Here is a 20,259-nt window from a genome sequence, read left to right on the forward strand (position 1 = left end):
GCTATTTTTCTAGTCAGTTACTTTTAAGGCAAATAAAAATAACTGAAAGCAATCTTAATTCCTCAGAATAAATTTTGAGTAATCACTATTCATTCTAGACAAACTATTTTAATTACAAAAGAATAATGAACTTGAATTTCATGCAAGCATTTATGTACATAGAATTAAAGAGATTCAAAATCTTACTAGACTTAAACGTTTAATGGACTCATTTAACTTAAGTCTACCACAGCAAGTAGAGTCAATCAACAGTACTAGAATTCTGTGGTCATTTTGCACCTGCTCCAACACTGTCAGTCTTGTTCTGGCAGCATCAAATTAAGCTTCAAGGTTAGTGTGAAGGAAAGCTGCCAATCATGTGGAATTGGGTGAAAATCGAGGCAATGCAATCTTCATTTCCCATATATACTGGGCAAGAGAGCTAAACAACAAATGCACTTGGGCAAACAAACAATTGACTGCTTAAAAAACCATCCTAGTGTAATGGTGAACACCTGAGTCTGGGAAAGAGAGAGGCCTATATTAATTTCTGATTCTGCTGCTCACTAGCTGAGAGGGCAAAGATTCCCATATCTCTAGATCATAATGAAGTCTTAGCATACAGACCTCAGCACTTCTCCAACAATTCCCCATCTCTGAATGTTTTCTACTTCTAGATTTCAAAGCAGTACTCAGTAGACCAAGTCAAGGAGATTTTATGTCTAGTGACAACTGTACTAGTGAAATTTCAATGTCTCTCTTTGCCCTATCTGTTCTCACTGTTATGGCATGGCGTCTCAGGTCTCCTACTACCAGCTGACGTTGTGAAGAGCTGGCAGTCAAGTATCTGAATCCATAAGGCCCTAAGGAGTTGATGGTCAACAGTACTATACTTTTTTTTTTTTTTTGAGTTGGAGTCTCACTCTATCACACAGGCCGGAGTGCAGTGGTACGTTCATGGCCACTCCAGTGTCAACGTGCTGGGCTCCAGCAATCCTGCCTCAGCCTTCCAAGTAGCTGGAACTACAGATGCATGCCACCATGCCCGGCTAATTTTTGTTATTTATTGTAGAGATGAGGTCTTGTCAAGTTACCCAGGCGGGTCTCAAATCCACGGGCTCAGGCAATCCATTCACCTCGGCATCCCAAAGCACTGGGATTACAGGCTGAGCCACTGAGTCCAGCAATACTATACTTTTAAAAGTCATCACTGTGAATTAAGCACTGCACAAGAACAAGCATACATCTACAGGGATTACAAGAAATTATTTTCCTTAAATGATCTCAGGTGCACAGCACAAAATTGGATTATTAAAGTTCAAACATTTGGAAAAAAAGCATGAGTCAAAACTTAAAACAAGAGAAAGCTAATATAAGCATTTTGTTATTCTGTTTCACAAACTAGTCCAAGCACAGAAGACCATGTTTTAAATGCTTCTCACCCTGGCTGTGGAGGCTTTATACTCTTGATTCTCCTCATCTCTCAATTTTTGCTCTCTCTTCTGTTTCACCCTTGACCATCTGAGCTCAATCCTAGGTGTAGGGTTTGTTTGTTTTTCCCTACCTACCTATACTTCTGCTAGGAACTTGTACAAGGTCCAATTCCAATTACTGTCAAATATACATATTCAGACCCAAGGAAGATAACTAAATATTAATTAAGAATTGCCCTGGAAAAGAGGGTAAGAATGTATAATATCTGCTCAACTACAAGCCTAACCAAGTTTAGGAGCCATAGTAATAAGAACTGCAAAATTTGAGAAATAAAATATAGCTCATTTCTTTTTTCTTTTCTTTGTAGGCATGAAGTTCACACTGGGTTCTATTACAATCAGACATAAAAAACAAGAATAAGTAAAGTTTTTTTTTTTGTATGTGGGTCAAGATCATGCTCTCTGAGTTATGACTTCGCTTGAAACACTTGAGTTATGTTTCACCTGTTGTATTTTATAGATATAATGGTCAGCAAGCTAAAACCTAAACCAACCCTGCCACAAGGATTCATACATGTGACCTCAAGGCATCTGTTTGACCAGAATATTTCAGGATAATAACCATCCCTACTAAAATGAAGCCGAAAAGTTTTGAACAAGAAGAAGACTGATCCCAAGCATAGTGTAGTATCCATCCACATTCAAATTGCTCCTCCAGCCCAGCTCCCTAGAGCTCATCGTGACAGAGAACATAAGGGTAACAAGAATGGCTTTCACCAAGAATGGCTTTCACCAAGAACTATGAAGCAACAAGATATAACAAGCTCTGTTTTAATGCTCACATAATAAGACATACTGCAAGGGGAAAAAAGGCACTGAGGTACCTCAACAGCCCGTGCATATTAGTAACACACCTGGCAGGGGCAGCACAAGGCCAAGGAGGCAGCGTTGCCAGGCAAGGAGGTATACCTACGATATCTGGTGGGAGGTATCAGTGTACAGCAAGGACAGCAAATATCACAGGAAAAAAGATAAGTGCCATGTGGCAGTGGCCAGAATGCATTAGTAAGCACACATGAAACACCATTTGGTGACTCTAAGAATAAATTTGGGAGAAAGGCATTTATGAGAGAGATAAAAATTCTATATTAATAGATAAAAGTCATAAAATTCTGATTACTCTGGTTGTTAGCCATATTTTAGTTTATGCCTATCAAAACCATGCTATTTTCATGTGTGTTAATATGTTAAAGGTGATTAGTTGATTGGAAAGCAATTATTAAACATCTACTATGAACTCAATACTATGTTAAGAATTTACGACACAGAAAAATACATATCAGGAAGTGTATGATCTTGCTAATAAATGCAACAATTAGTGATTAATTCAATATAGTCTATAAGGATACAAATGTGTCATACAGTTTTTGATTAGTCTAGAAGTTTCAAGAAGTAGGGGCTAAAACTGGATTTGAAGCTTAGGGTGTGGTGTCAAAAAAGGCAAGCCTTGCAATGATCCTGAAAAACTAGTAAGGCTTTTTTTGTAACAACAAAACTAATGAAGGGTCATTACAGAAAATTTAGGAAAGACATTTAAAAATAAAAGACATTCTAATTGCCCACAACATATAAGTAATACTAAAAGACAATGTTTTAATCTAGGAAAACAATATAAGTGAAAGCAGAGACAAAGTAATTTAAGAGTACACACAAAGGGTATTAATGTCAGTAGTTCCAAAATCATGTTCCTTAGGAAAGCTGGTGTCCTAGACTACAGTGTAGGATTCATTAAAATCAAATAAGAATTTTATATTCTCATTTTCAAAGAAAAAAACAACAAAAATTTCTCATTTTAAGGTTTTTTTAAATTAATATTTCTTTTTTTTTTTTTTTAGTTGGAGTCTCACTTTGTCGCCCAGGCGGGAGTGCAGTGGCACACTCACGGCCACCCCAGCATCAACGTGCCGGGTTCCAAGATCCTTCTGCCTCAGCCTTCCAAGTAGCCAGAACTACAGGCGTGCACTACTACACCCAGCTAATTTTTTTATTTATTTATTGTAGAGACCCGAGGTCTTGCCAAGCTGCCTCGGCTGGTCTTGAACCCAGGGGCTCAGGCAATTCACTCACCTCGGCCTCCCAAAGTGCTGGAATTACAGGCTGAGCCACCAAGCCCTGCCTAATTAATATTTCTTAAACCTTCAATATCTGAAATTATTTTAGATAATCTGTTGCTGGCTATCTACCAATGTCAGATAATTTCAGATATTTTGTTGCTGGCTAGTAAGAAAACTAACATTCAATAAATAGGTAAGGGATATTAACAGAAACATTCCAACACTGTTTTTATAAAAACATAAGGTCACAAATGTCACAAGCTCATGGATATATATTTTAAATTGTTTTTTTATTATGGCAGTCACTGCTAACTGCCTACCTTAAATCTAGTCTCCCCTTTTTACTAAAAGAACCCCAATTTCATTCATTCAAGGTATCCAGCTAAATAACCTACATTTCTCGGTCTCCCTTGCTTTGTGTACCATGGTTCATGTATAGGTTCTTTCCCTTCCTCCTTCATTCTTCCATTCTTCTTCCTGACTAAAGAGCAAACTTGTCACTTAAGGTTACAGAAGCCATCTGACTTACATACATAAAAATGAAAGCTCAGAAAGACAGGAGAAAGAGTTGAAAAATAGAAGAATCATGGAATCATCATACCTAACGTGGAGTTTCATCCCTACAGAATTACTGTGAGAGGAAATACTTTATATAAGTATCTACATTTTTTAAAAAGACCTTATCATTCAAGCCACCATTGGTCAGATTACTAATACGTGCAGTTAAACACAATCCCTATAGAATGACTGCATGTAAAAGTAATTAAGATAAATATTTCTAAGCAGAAGTCTTAAAAATTGTGCTACATCATAGTCCTCATGATAAAATTAATTTATCAAGAGCACCATGACTTCCTGATGCTCTGACTCCAACAAATTTGAGAACCACCTTCTCAGCTCAAACCCAGTACAGAAGGAATCTATTTTGGGATTATCTTTCAAAAGTTCTTTTACATATATATATTCTGTGGATTACCAGGCATCAAGAGGGTACTCTAGTACCTGTCACTGATAATGATGGTTACACACCTACTTTCCTGAAACCAAAATGGAAATTCAGTAAAACAGATAAGCCAATACTAAAGCCCTCAGAAATCAATGCTCTAAATAGAAATATTTTATACAAAGAAGCATTCATAAAAGTTGTTCAAAACAAAAATATTTTGCTCTGTTGTAAATCTGCCCCACAATTCTCTAAAAGTAAAACTTGTCTCGAATTGAATTTCATTAACATTGCAAAGCTGGGAAACAATACATACTAGAAGAAGGAACCCTGCACTTACTATGAAGACCCTAGCTGCCAAAATTCCCAACTTTTGGTACTACTAACTAGGTTCAGACTGTGGTACAAAATGAGACCCAGCAGTCTCATAATGATGTGACTTTCCTACCAACCTTCCACTAAACATAAGGTATTTCAGAGATTCTTATAAGTTAGCTAATACTTATGGAGAGCCAAAAGGGAATTAACTTTGTAAAATGTTACAACAGAATTCAAGACTTCTCAACCTAGGCACTACTGACATCTTGGGCCAGATAATTCTTTGTAGGGGATGTCCTGTGCATTCGAAGATGACGAGCAACATCCATAGACTCTACCCACTAGATGCCAGTAGGACCACACGAGTTGTGACAATCAAAACCTTCTCCAGGTATTTCCAAAAGTTCCCTTGGGGCAAAACTGGCCCTAGCTGACAACCACTGTAAAAGTGTTTTACATTTCATTCTCCAACAAGATCATTCTAAGGAAAATGAGTCAATAACCGGCAATCTCCAAGACCTTAGCACATTATCACAGCCACTTTGCATTTCAATACAAGGACCTAATATATTGACTAAGTTTAAGTCAAGGTCCCCACCTCCTTTAATGATGCCTTAACCTCCAGCAAGCCTGGCTTCCTCTCTCTTCCTACCAAAACTCTTTTTCTTCAAGATCAACACAATGTCCCATTCTAAAAACTGAATGGCTTTTTTCTTAAGTCCTCTGATTCTTTTCTTGATCTTTCTATAGCAGTTGACATTCCTGGCCTTCCCTTCTAACCCAACAGTCTTCATTACCCCCCCCAAACTATCTGACCCCTTATCATTTAATTCTTTTCTTCTCTTATTGCCCAGTCCATGTCCAACAGCACTCTTAGAACTTATCTCCAATATAAAGAACTTTCCAGGTTAACTGAAGTATGCTATTCTCTGTAAAACCTACAGACCAATGCCTACAACACAATGAATCCCCCAGGCTACTAGGTCACTCTCTAAAACACCCACCAACCCTTTAGCTCCAACCAGGGGAACTGTTCTTATGCTTCAAGAGTCGGCTATACATGTAACCCAGCATAAGTATTTGTTACTATAATTACATGATTCAATACTTCATATGAGAGAAAATAGTTTCTATGAAAACTAAATTAAAAGACTTGAATAAGGTGAGCTGCTTTTAAAAAAAAAAAAAATGCAGTTGTATTTAGAATTCTACATCCATAAGTCTTTAAGTTCCTCTAAAAAGGGATCAAAACTGGAGTTTATAATCAATGTATTATAAATGCAGTTTATTCAAGAAAGAGAAAACTATTCTCAAAGAAAAATTCTGGGCCACCATTCAAAAACTCACTTAACAAATAGTATTTATATGTTTTACAGTTAAAATATATGTATGCATATATGAGTCTTTTTGTGACTCCCCATTTTAAATAACTTCCTCAATCCACCAACGGAATCTTCTGGGACCAAGACAAAAGGGTCCCTACTGTGTGTAAAAACGTTCTGCCTTCAGTCATCCTGGTGTGTCACCGTCTTCATTCTCTCTCATTCACACCCACCACACCAAGTCTTAACCTTGGTTTTCACAATCACATCAAAGCCATGTCATTAGCTTTGCCAGTGCTACTTCTAGTCTTCAGACCATTGCTGGGGAAAGTCCTATAAATTAATAATCTCTAAGGTCTCATTAACACGCAGAATATTTAGGTCATTTCCAGTTGATTCTTACTGAATCCCCATAGGAAATGGTCAAACTTTTTACCTTGTTCTTTTAAAAAAAAAAACATTTTCAGTTAATTCATACGTATTATGTAGATGTTAGTAGAATTTGGGGAACCTGCCCTTTTTCAGACAATCTAATCGGACAAAACCCCTGCCCAATGGTTTCACTCCCAAAGCAAGCCCAGATAATAATTCCTAAACCTGTATCCAACTGCCTACAAAACAGTTTCATGATCTCTACACTGAAAACAGAAGGCATGTTCAAAATACTTAAATATTTAAAATATTCCTTACCAGGAAACTGTATGGTACAGCCAAGGAATATTATACAGCTATTTAAAGAAGTATATTATATAATATGGAAATATGCCTATGAATATTAAAGTGAAAAAGCAGAACAGAAAACTATACACATACACTGAAATTATACATTAAAAAAACAGACTGGGTGCTATGGCTAGTACCTATAATTCCAGATACTCAGGAGGCTGAGGTGGGAGGACTGCCTGAGGCCTGTAATTTAAGACCTGCTAGGGTAACATGGTGAGACCCTCATCTCTCTCCTTTCTTTTTTTTTTTTTTTTGAGTTGGAGTCTCACTCCATCGCCCAGGCTGGAGTACAGTGGCACACTCAAGGCCACCCCAGTGCTGACCTGCTGGACTCCAGCGATCCTTCTGCCTCAGCCTCCAAGTAGCCATAACTACAGGCGTGCACTACCACACCTGACTAATTTTTGATTTTTTGTAGAGACCAGGTCTCCCCAAGTTGCCCGGGCTGGTCTCGAACCCGCGGGCTTGGCAATCCACTCACCTCGGCCTCCCAAAGGGCTGGGATTACAGGTTAAACCACCGAGCCCAGCCCCATCTCTTTTTTTAAAACTTAAAATTAACCGGGCATGGTGTCACATGCCTGAGGTCCTAGCTACTCAAGAGGCTGGGGCAGAACTGCTTGAGCCCAAGAGTTCAAGACCAACCTGGGCAATATAGCAAGATCTGTCACAAAAAATGGTAACAATTATGCCAATTGAACAATAAGTGATTTCTTTTTCCTCTTTTCACATTTCTATATTTTTTTTTTTTGGTTATTGGTTATTATTTTGGGGGGTATTTTTTGGTGGTTATTATTTAATGGGGAAAAAATACTCGATGTGATTTCAAACACAACCCCCAGAGACTTTATGCTATACAATGGATAAAGCATGAATTTGGAGGACAATAAGGGTTATGTTCAGGTGTTAGCTCTTCTCTTTTTTTTGAGTTGTAGTCTCACTCTGTCGCCCAGATTGGAGTGCAGTGGCCACTCCTGGCCACCACAGCCTTGACCTGCTGGGCTCCGGCGAGCCTTCCGCCTCAGCCTTCTGAGTAACCGGAATTACAGGTATGCGCTACCATGCCTGGCTGATTTTTTGATTTATTGTAGAGATGAAGTCTCGCCAAGTTGCCCAGGCGGGTCTCGAACCCGCGGGTTCTGGCAATCCACTCACCTCAGCCTCCCAAAGCGCAGGATTACAGGCTGAGCCACCAAGCCTGGCTAGCTCTTCTTTAGAATAATACTTTCCCTATATTGTAATGATTAGATGAGATAATGTATTCAAAAGAAGTCAAGGCTAAAACAAGTAGTTATACAACAAAGATTCACTTTCTTTCTTTTCCCAGATATGACTTCAACTCCCAACCAATCAGAGGGGCACCTCTAATGACACAAATCATTAAAATACTTAAAGTACATTTCAGGGTAAAATCAAGCAGCAGATTTAGCAAATATTGACTTCAAGTCCCAGCAAATCAGAAGAATTAGAAATTAAATTCTCTTCGACTTGTTTATTAAATTAACCATATTACATTAGTAATCTTCTACTGTAAAGATACAAGGGAGGACCAAAAGTGGCACCTCACACCTGAATCCCAGCACTTTGGGAGACTGAGGCAGATCACTTGAGGCCAGGAGTTTAAGACCAGCCTCAGCAACATAGCAAGACCCTGTCTCTACAAAAAAATTACCCAGGCTTAGTGGTACATGCCTGTAATCCTAGCTACTCAGGAGGCAGAGGCAGGAGGATTGCTTGAGCCCAGGAGTTTGAGGCTGTAGTGAGCCAGTATTATGCCACTATACACCAGGAGTGAGACCCTATCACACACACACAAAAGATATAAGGGATAAAAATAAACATTACTTAATATTCCATGACACAAAACCAAAAGCAGTTAACATTAATATTAAAAAGTATCAAAGCAGAGATGACTAAAACTTCTCTAAGCTATATTTAAGAAAAGAAATTTCACAGACGCCACACAATCACCTGACCGATATTTTTCACTCCATTCTGCACGCTACTGCCAACTACCCTTTGTGAAACCACACTTTGCTCCTGTCAATCCTCCACCCCCACACTTGCGATCTTTCCCTGCTGCTTACTTCAATTCTAAACACCTGTGTCAGGACTCTTCAGGCAAGGTGACAGGGAGGACTACTACTACTACAGGATCAGATAGAAGAAAAGACCTTGGATCCAGAGTTGAATATTAAAGGCTCCCATGATCCTTCCAGGCCTAGCCAAAGATCTCAAAACTGTGATACTCTCTCGTCCTCACTCCTGTTTCTGATCTCTACAATTCTTGGCAAAGTAGGTTTCCCTCTCACAGATCCATAAGCTAAATCTGTTATGGTACAATAATTAAAAATAATAATGAAAAAAATCTCTACATTTCCTGACACAATACACTGAGGGTTTCTTTGTTTGTTTGTTTGTTTTGAGTTGGAGTCTCACTCTGTTGCCTAGACGGGAGTGCAGTGGCGGCTCCCGGCCACCGCAGCCTCGACCTGCTGGGCTCCAGCGATCCTTCCGCCTCAGCCTACCAAGTAGCTGGAACTACAGGCGTGTGCTACCACGCCTGGCTAATTTTTTGATTTATTGTAGAGATGAGGTCTCACCAAGTTGCCCAGGCGAGTCTCGAACCCACGGGCTCAGGCAATCCACTCACCTCAGCCTCCCAAGGCGCGGGATTACAGGCTGAGCCACCGAGCCCGGCTCACTGAGGTTTTTTTTAAGGCAGATTTTTAAATATATAAAACATAAACTTTTTTTTGAGGAGTATTTATATTTTTTTAAAGATGTGGGTTACAATTCAGGATTAGGTATACAAGTGGTCATAGTACAAGCAAAGTTTGGACCTCCCTTTGGTCCCTACTTTGCCTGATTTGAGATCAGGTATCCTCATTGATGTTATATGCCCCCACCTCCCCTCAAGCAGTATGCCACTACCGCCAATCTCTTTCTTACAGTATTATAACATAAACTTTTTTTAATGCCTATTAAAAAAATCTGGAAGGTATATACACCAAAATATGAAAGATAATTATTTCTTAGTGAAATTTAAACTTTCTTCATTATTCTGTATCTTTCTGAATTGTTTGTGTTTCACAATAAACTTGTATTACTTTTAAAATCAGATAAAACAATTACATGCTACAGCATGTAGGAACCTTGAAAATATTGTTCTAAGAGAAAGAAGCCAAGCACAAGGCCAAAAATTGTATGATTCTATTTATACAAAATGTCCAGAATAAGTAAATCCATAGAGACAGAAAGTCTCTATGTGGTTGCCAGGGGACGAGGGTGGGAATAGTGGCACTGACTGTTAATAGGTAGAGAGATTCTTTCTGGGGTGATGGAAATATCCTATCATTAGACAGTAGATAGTGATGATGGTTGCACAATATAGTGGATGGGCATAAATCATGGAACTGTATAGTTTAAAATGATAAATTTTATGTTATGAGAATAATCTATAAAAAATAATTTTAAAAATCAAAATAATCATGCTTCTTAAATTTTTGAAAGATTAAAACAAAAAAATAAACAGGTATTATGACACTTTTTTTTTTTGAGTAGGAGTCTCACTCTTTCACCCAGACTCAAGTACAGTGGCATGCTCATGGCCACTGCAGCCTCAACCTGCTGGGCTCAAGCGATCCCTCTGCCTCAGTCTTCCAAGTCACTGGGACTAAAGGCGTGTGCCACCATACCCGGCTAATTTTTGGATTTTTGTAGAGATGAGGTCTTGCCAAATTGCTCAGGCTGGTCTTGAACCCATGGGCTCAAGCAATCCTCTCACCTCCACTTCCCAAAATGCTGGGATTACAGGTGTGACCCACTGCGCCCAGCATGTAACACACTTTTTAAGAGGTATCAGACCACCTTGTTCACTTACCAGCTGTGTGACTCAGTAATTAATCATTTCTGTGCCTCCATTTCCTCACCTGCAAAATGGGGACAATAACAGTGCCTATCTCAAAGTGTTGATGGTAGATAAACGATATGGACAGGATTGGCAGTAGTGAGAAATTGCCAGGGGAAGGAGTAGCACACCTCATCAACAAGGGTACCTGCATAATGAATATTTGTATACCTAACCCTGAATTGTACCCCACATATTTAAAATTAAAAAGATATGGAAAGCTCTTACAGCAGTTTGTGACACATACTAAGTGCTATATTAAGCTACTACTTTTTTTTCAAGTTGGGGGGTCTCACTTTGTCTTCCAGGTTGGAGTGCAGTGGCACAATCATGGCTCACCGCAGCCTCAAACTCCTGGGCTCAAGCAATCCTCCCTCCTCAGCCTCCAAAGTAGCTGGGACTACAGGCACATACCACCATGCCTGACTAATTTTTTTTAGAGACAAGCTCTCACTATGTTGCCCAGGCTAGTCTCAAACTCATGGGCTCAAGCAATCCACCCACCTTAGCTCCCAAAATGCTGGGATTACAGGTATGAGCGCTGCATCCAGCCACTATTATTTTTTATTAGCACAATGCTGTAGAGTAGGGGTCCCCAATCCCTGGGCTACAGATTGGTAGGTCCTGTAGCCTGTTAGGAACCAGGCAACCCAGCAGGAGGTGAACAGTGGGCAAGTTACCAAAGCTTCATCAGTATTTACAGCCACTCCCCATTGCTCACCACCTAAACTCTGCTTTCTGTCAGATCAGTGCTGGCATTAGATTCTCATAGGAGTGTGAACCCTATTGTGAACTGCGCATATGAGGGCTCTAAGTCGCCCACTCATGAGAATCTAATGCCTGATGGTCTGAGGTGGGACTGAGGCAGTGCTGCAAATACAGATTAACATTAGCAGTGAGATTTGACTACATATCCCCCCGTCCACCCTGTCCGTGGAAAAACTGTCTTTCACAAAACTGGTCCCTGATGCCAAAAAGGTTGGGACTACTGCTGTAGAAGGTGTGGGAAAATGAGCACTCAAACCAAGTGTGTGAGTACACAGTGGCACAACCTCTCATGTGTCCTTACGTATACAAATTTTTATTGTCTTTATCCTTTTATCCAACAATTATATTTCTAGGAAATTATAACATTGATGTTTAAAAATACAAAAAATATATGTACAAGATTGTCAACATCAGCATTTTTTACAATAGCAAAGAGGAAAAAACCTAAGTGGGAATTAATCAAATTATTGATAAAATACTATGCAGACATTAAAGCATGTGGTAGAAATAAATGTATTTACAAAAAGACAAAGACCAGCTGGGCTCAGTGGCTCAGCCTGTAATCCCGCGCCTTTGGGAGGCCGAGATGAGTGGACTGCCTGAGCCCGCGAATTTGAGACCCGCCTGGGCAGCGAGACCTCATCTCTACAATAAATCAAAACATCAGCCAGCCGTGGTAGCGCATGCCTGTAATTCCAGCTACTTGGAAGGCTGAGGCGGAAGGATCTCCGGAGCCCAGCAGGTCAAGGCTGCAGTGGCCGGGAGCCACCAATGCCCTCCATTCTGGGCGACAGAGTGAGACTCCAACTCAAAAAAAAAAGACAAAGACCCATTACAAAGTAAAAACAAAACAAAAAAAAAAGCAGATTATAAAACGAAATAGTTACAATCCCATTTATATTTTGGAACACATACATGTTTAGATATATAAGATTTTGCAAGTACAATCAACACACATCCTCCATCAAAATGTATTAAGAATCACTAATAAACCTAAACACAAGAATAATGCCTTCTGGTTCTATTTCTAACCACTATTCTTTAGTGTCTGCAACACTAAGTAGAATTACAGGTAGTCGGAATCCAGAGTAATCACCCATAAAAACAAAAACTTACACAAATAGCTATATATTGACACTGGAGAACCTAACTATTTTAAAAGACAATTTTTTAAATACTTCACAAAACTCTTGTGTTAGAGTTCCAGAGTTGGAATTCCAATTACTTAATTAAGTAATTATATTATCTTGGCCAAGCACTAAATCTGAGAAATCAAAGTAAGTATAATAATCCCTCATAGGACTTCAAGGATTAAAAGAGATCCTTATCAAAGTGCACCAGAGACAAAAAGGATGCTGCTCTTTGGCTGAAAGCACCAAAACCAAACTGTAAAAGACACTACCATAACCTAAAGCCCCAGCAAATTGCTGTAAAATAGTGAAGAATTAAAACCAAAAAAAACCCCTAAGTTAATTTAATTAAATGGGAATCAGGAAATGCTTTTGATATAAACTTGAAGAAGTAAAACAATAATGGTAAACGTAAGTATACCACCTAAAAAATATCTCAAACCACTTTAAAGAGAAGAGGGGAGAGGGAAGCTATGAAAAACAAATACAGAACACTGAAACAAAGACTGAGCTGACTTGTGAACAAGAGAGAAACTAAATACATCAATTAGGCTGTAAACAACATAATTGATATAGCAATATCAGCAGTTTAGGATCACTTGCAAAACAAAATCAGATGAAAGCTGACAAGGCAAAATAAACTGAAATTAAAAATCTCAAAAGGACATTTGACCTATGAACAACAGTGGCTCCAATATCAACAGAAAATGCAAAGCAAAACAACACTCATATTTTTTTAAAGTTCAAAAATGTTCTCATATGAAATGAAATAATTTAGCACAAACGTTAAGAGATTAAAGAAGAAAATGGCAAGCATCACAGGTCTCCTCATATTTTTCCATATTCCTCATATTTATTACTTAGATCATAAACTGCTTGTCTAACAAAGAAAAAAAGGTGTGGGTTTTCTTTTCTTTTTTTATCATGAAAAAGAAAAGCTCAAAATATTTGCACCAAAGTGAGAGAAATGGAGCTGTGGCTGAATGCTTAATACCTGCCAAAGTTTTTGAAGGCAGAAGAATATGTTAAGAACTTTAGAACCTTAAATAACTTTTGAAAAAATGATAAGACAACTGAGCCAGGAAAAATACATGACACTTTTTTTTTTAATCCATTAATTTGAATAGTAACAAAGGATTAACAATAAATTGAGTCACCTAATAAACCAAAAGCATATACTAAGAGAATTTTAAGATTTAAGCACAGAATTTCAAAGTACATGAGACGTATGCCAAGTTCTTAAATGCCTCATTACTCTGATGAAAGAAGCTAATAATAGAGCTAACAATAGAAGTAAGGAAAATAGTTCGGTAAAAACAATGTTTCTAACAGTGTAAAATAAAGGGAGGAGGAGAATAAATGAGTTGGACTTATCTCCTAACCCAGCTTAAAATAAATTGAGAATTTTAATTCCTTAAAAGAAAACACTCATATAGGAAAAATGAAGGATAACAAATATGAGTTTAATGACAATGGTTGGTTAGAACAAAAAGATAATAACAAACATTGGTGAGGATGTGAAAAATGGAACAGTCATACATGGGTGATGAAAATGTAAAATGGTACAGCCACTTTGAAAGACAGTTTGGCAATTCCTCAAAATGTTAAACAAAGAGTTACTATGTGACCAAGCAATTCTACTCCTAGGTAGATACTCAAGAAAAATGAAAACATACTTCCACACAAAAACTTCTATGTGAATGTCCATAGAGGCATTTTTCATAATAGTCAAAAAGTGGAAACAATTCCAAAAGTCTATCAATGGATGAATGAATGAATAAGTGAAGGAATAAGCAAAATGTGGTATTATCCAGACATAAGATTCAACCACAAAAAAGGAACAAAATTCTGATGCAGGCTACAATATGGATCCACCTTAAAAACATTATGCAAAGTGAAAGAAGCCAGTTACAAAAGATCATATATTGTATGATTCCACTAGATGAAATGTCAAGAATAGACAAATCTTACACCAAAAGATGGTGGACCAATGGTCGCCTAGGGCTAAGAGAGTGAGGGTGGAGACTGGTGAGTAACTGCTGCTAAAGAACATGAGGTTTTTCTTTTTTGGGGAGATGAAGATGTTCTAAAATTATCTGTGGTGATGGTTGCACAACTGATGGTTGCACAGACTATACTGAAAAATACTGGATTGTACACTAAAAAAGATGATGATGAAGGGTAGCACAACTATCAATTACTTTGTTTAATAAAAATGGGTTGAATGCCAGTGAAAGCAGAATGATCTGTATTTCTACTGGGAAACAAATTCCAACACTTAAAAACTAAAAGACAAACACAAATCCAGAAAAGGACGAACACAATGGTAACTTCAGGAGATGCTTTAAATCTACCCTATACGAAGGTAAAAAGTACAACAAATTATAAGACAAAAACATATTCAGTGAGGGTCACCTTAGGGTCACCTCCCACTGTGGGAGCTTTTCTATCTTCTCAATAAATCCTGCTTTCTAAAAAAAAAAAAAAAAAATGTATATACACTCAATGAATAAGTCTTAAATAGAATAACAAAAATATAAGAAAAACTGTGAAAAATAAATGTTTATAATTACAACTGGAGGCTTTACGATTTCATTAACAGGACATGACAAGACAAAAAATTACAAGTATAGAACTAATATAAAACATAAATTGGCTGGGCATGGTGGCTGACACCTGTAATCCTAAGCTCTTTGGGAGGCAGAGGCAAGAGGACTGCCTGAGCCCACAGGTTCTAGACCAGTCTGAGCAACATGGCAAGACCTCGTCTCTATAATAAATCAAACAATGAGCCGGGTATGGTGGTGCCTGTAGTTCCAGTTACTTGGAAGACTGAAATGGAAGGATCACCTGAGCCCAGCAGGTTGAGGTTGCAGTGGCCATGAACGTGCTGCAGCACTCCAGCCAGAGAGACAGAGTAAGACTCTGACTACTCAAAAATAAAATAAAATAAAATAAAATAAAAAATAAATTAAGCCTTCTGCCCTGGTAGGAGCCAACTTGGCAGAGCAAGGTTCAGGGGAAAAAAAAAAGATAAAAGAGAAAGAAGAAATATAGAGAGATAATGATAAGACAAATGTAAAACAAAATTTAAGTATAAAGACTGAGAAGCCAGGGAAATAATACTTTATTTTCTGTGGGACAAGAATCTTTTACAAAATTTGTTCTCATACTAGGATGCAAAGATATACCTAGTTTTAATACAAAAACTTAGAAATTCTATATGACACATTCTGAGACCATAATGCAAAATCATAAAGCAATGATGAGAGGAATTTTATCATGAATGCTTGACTAAGTATTAAAGAAAAAGAAACAATGATTTCTAAAAATTTTTGCAAAAGAAAAAAGGAAAAGTTTAAAAAGGAGAAGTACTAAAACTAAAGGCTAAGATTAAGAAAATAAGGGCCGGGTGCAGGTGGCTCAAGCCTGTAATCTCAGCACTTTGGCAGGTCTAGGTGAGAGAACTGCCAGAGTCCAGGGGTTTGAGACCAGTCTGGGCAACTTGGTGAGAACTCTTTATAAGAAAAAAAGATAAAAAATAAAAATTAGCTGGGTATAGTGGCACACGCCTGTAGTTCGAGCTACTTGCAAGGCTGAGGCGGAAGGATCGCTGAGCCCAGCAGGTCGTGTTGTGGCTAAGGTGGCCGTGAACATGCTACTCACTCCAGCCTAGAACAGAGTGAGACTTCGACTCAAAAAAAAAAAAACACAGAAAGAAAGAAAATAAAATAAAAATAGATATAAAACATCATTAGAGAGTGTTTCAAGGACCATGGTATAATCAGAGATAGCGGGGTAGGTTTCAAATACAAAGAAGTAGAAGGTGGATTCAAGGACAGGGTTAAGAGGGGAAAAAACAGCACAGTGTAAGTTACAAGGAATACAGACAAGAGAGGTGTTCAGACAGGAAGGACTGGGCACTGCAGAAATAAGGATTAGCATCCAACTGTGAATGTGAATAACAAGAACAAGAGAGGGAATGTTCACCAATTTGACTCTCCACCAAACAGGCTCTCCATCCCAAATTAAGATAATCACAATTCACAGGACCTCCTACAGCAACAGACCCAGGGGCTAGGGCAGAAAAAGATCAATGAAAAAGGCTGGCTGGATGAGGACTAACAGAATGAAGACGCTCATGCCTCACTAGACATCTCTGGGTTTTGCTATGAAAAAATGAGAGTCTAATGTTGCCAGTAACTCCAAGTTTAGACGAGAAGGCAGAATCCAGATTATTTTAGTAAAACCTCCAGATTTTTAGTGGTTAACCACCAATGCAACTTTTTTTAAACACAGTACTGGCTAAACAAGTCCTCTCAATTCTTTCCATTTCCACTGTTATCTTTTACCATGCTGCCAGTCTCTTCCCTTGCCCTCTTCATTCCATCTTCACCAATTCCAGACATTATTTCGAAAACCAAAATGTCACTCAAACCCTTTAGAAGCTTCCAGTTGTCTTTAGAGCAAATGCCAAACCTTCAGATCGGCCTTGAAGGCCTTCCACTAGGGTGGTGGCAACGTGTAACTCATCCCCTGCCTTGATCCCCACACAAACCAGTATTTCTCAAAGACTCGTTCTCTTTACTGCCTTCTGCCTTTTTAAAATCCATTCCCTCGGCCTAGAATATCCTTCCCAACTCTCCTCATTTTCTATGTTAAGTCATTAATCTATACCACAAATAAATAAGTAATGGAGGCTGACTTAATGGGAATGCAGTGGCTCACGCCTGCAATCCCAGCACTTTGGGAGGCTGAGGTGAGAGGACTGCCTAAGCCCAGGGGTTTAAGACCAGTCTGAACTACTTGACAGGACCTAGACTCTACAATAAAGCAAAAAATTAGCCAGACTAATCATTCCATCTCACTAGTCAGGCTGAGGCGGAAGGATTGCCTGAGCCCAGCAGATCGAGGCTGCGGTAGCCATGAGTATGTCACTGCACTCCAGGCTGGGCAACAGAGTAAGACTCCAACTAAAATGTGTGTGTGTGTGTGTGTGTGTGTGTGTGTGTGTGTGTATTTTTTTGCATATATGTAATGGGCATCTAACTTTGTGCCACATACCAATCTAGGCACTGTCAATATGGTAGTGAAGAAAACAAACAAAAATTCAATTCCTTCATGGAGCTACATAAAAGAGACAGATAATAAGGAAAAGGTGCTTTGGAGCAGGAAGAGAGCATGAAGGATGGTTAGGGTAGGAGAGAGACGGGGAGATGGAAAGTGGAGAAGGCTGCGATTTTAAGGCATAGGATGGTGACATTAGAGCAAAGACCTATAAGAGCTGAGGGGATAAATAACTGGGACAAGAAGGGTCCAGACAAAAGGAACATCAACAGCAAAGGCCTCAGGCAAAAGTATGCCTGGTGTTTCAAGACAACATTCTACTCTCCCTCTCCCTATATGGCCCAGCTCAAGTACCACTTACTCTGGAAAACCATTTTTGATTCCTAGAAATCAGAATGATTCATTCCGATGATACTGTCTCTGTATCTTTCTTAGAGTACTTTGTACAGTGGAAATCCTCTTTTCAAACATATACAAGAGTGACTGCTGATCAATTAATCAAAAAAGTCATATAAGGTAGGAAATCATTTTTAAATAATACATATTTTAACTGTTTCAGCTTCAAGCATACAAATGCACATTGATTTCCCAATGTAACACCACGACCTTTTAGTCTGAGTGTAAGTCTGCTAAATGCAGTTACTCACTTTCTTGGATAAACCACACCCATATTCATTGTCTGTAATGTCCATTTTCCTTTCTTTTTAAGTAGAATAGGACTTTAAAATATTTGCAGTATTTTCTGGGAAATCCTTCCAAAAATTTACAGGGTTTCCAACTCTATTTCAGTAGTCTTGGCCAAATCCAATCCATTCAAAGACAATCTTTTCAACTTCTTGCCTTTATCAAGTCTTTCCAAAGCATTTCATAAGAATTCTTTTTGCATTCCTATTTCACCAATTTGAGTTTTATTAAATTATATTCATAAGTACCACTGGTATAAGTAAGTGTGAGAACAAGTACAAATAACTCTTTCTGGGTAAGCAAGAAACCAAATGACACACAGGCAACTAGAACTAAACTAGCAGTTTGATCATGTGTGTGCTTGCTGGGAGAATTGGTTATTAAAACTTACTAAGGGAACGGTTAATCCAAGATGTCGAAATCAAACCCAGCAAAGGATGTGAACAAACATTCCTCCAAAGAAGATATACAAATGGCCAATAAGATGCTTAACATCATTAGCCTTTAGGGAAATATAACAAAACCACACTGATTCACAACTTCATACCCACTAGGATGGCTATCATCAAAGCAATACACAATAACAAATTCTGGAGAGGATATAGAGAAACTGGAACCCTCATACATTTCTGGTGGGAATGTAAAATGGTGTAGCCACTTTGGAAACCAGTGTGGCAATTCCTCCAAGTGTTAAACACAGAGTTCCCATCTGACCAAGTAATTCTGCTTCTAGATATATTCCCAAGAGAACTGAAAACATGTGTCCACCAAAAAATTTGTCCATGGTTATAGCAGCATTATCTATAAAAACCCCCAAATGGAAACACCCCAAATATTCATCAATGGAGGAATGGATACACAAAATGTGGTCTACTCACACAACAGAATAGTATTCATCCATAAAAAGAATGAGTTCTGAGACATGCTACCGCACGGATTGACACTGAAAACATTATGCTAAGTGAAAGAAGCCAAACACAAAAGAACACACATCATATGATCCCATGTACATGCATATCCAGAAGAGGCAAATTCACAGAGATAGAAAGTAGATGAGACATAGCCAGGAACTGGAGAAGAGAGGAATGTGAAGTGATTACAAATAGGCACTAAAGGATTTCTTCTTAGGGTGATAAAAATTTTCTAGAATTGGATAGTGGTGATGACTGTAAAACTCTGTGAATATACTAAAACCACACTTAACTGTACACCCTCAGAAAGTGTTCCAGTGCTGCTAGTGCTCAACAAATGCTTGCTGATGGAGGTAGGAGGAAGCAAGCCCAGATGTGTTCAACAGAACTTTCCACTGTCTACATCTTACAAGAAGCTAACCATCTCTGTAAGATTAAAGGCCCTTGAGGGCAGGGAAAACCTCTTAGATATTTCCCTTATCATCTAGCATATTAGCTTACACTAAGCAGGCATTCAATCAAGGTTCACTAAATAAATTAATTAGTATCTACATTTTACACACGAGGGATCTAGACAAAAGATGTTCTGACTGAGATTCCACATTACTTAGAAAAAATCATTTTTTAGGCCGGGCACGGTGGCTCACACCTGTAATCCTGGCACTTTGGGAGGCAGAGGTGAAAAGACTGCCTGAGTTCAAGGGTTCGAGACCAGCCTGGGCAATTTGGCAAGACCTTCACTCTACAATAAATCAAAAAATTATCCATACACGGTGACGCATGCCTGTAGTCCTAGCAACTCAGGAAGCTGGGGCAGAAGGATCTCCTGAGCTCAGCAGGTCGAGGCTGCGGTAGCCATGATTTTGCCACTGCACTCCAACCTGGGCAACAAGAGTGAGACTCAAAAAAAAAAAAAAAAAAAAACCAGGCCCGGGGGCCCAGCCCGTAATCCCCC

General features: G+C 38.6%; 1 protein-coding gene across 2 annotated transcripts in view; it reads right to left on the reverse strand.

Moving 5' to 3' along the window:
• LOC103269691 (myb/SANT-like DNA-binding domain-containing protein 3) overlaps positions 1-20,259 on the reverse strand; it is a 145,327-nt gene that overhangs the window by 76,353 nt on the left and 48,715 nt on the right. The window lies entirely within an intron of this gene.

Source organism: Carlito syrichta, unplaced genomic scaffold (assembly GCF_000164805.1).
Source record: "Carlito syrichta isolate Samal-C Ts95f unplaced genomic scaffold, Tarsius_syrichta-2.0.1 Scaffold309451, whole genome shotgun sequence".
NCBI classification, from domain to species: domain Eukaryota; kingdom Metazoa; phylum Chordata; class Mammalia; order Primates; family Tarsiidae; genus Carlito; species Carlito syrichta.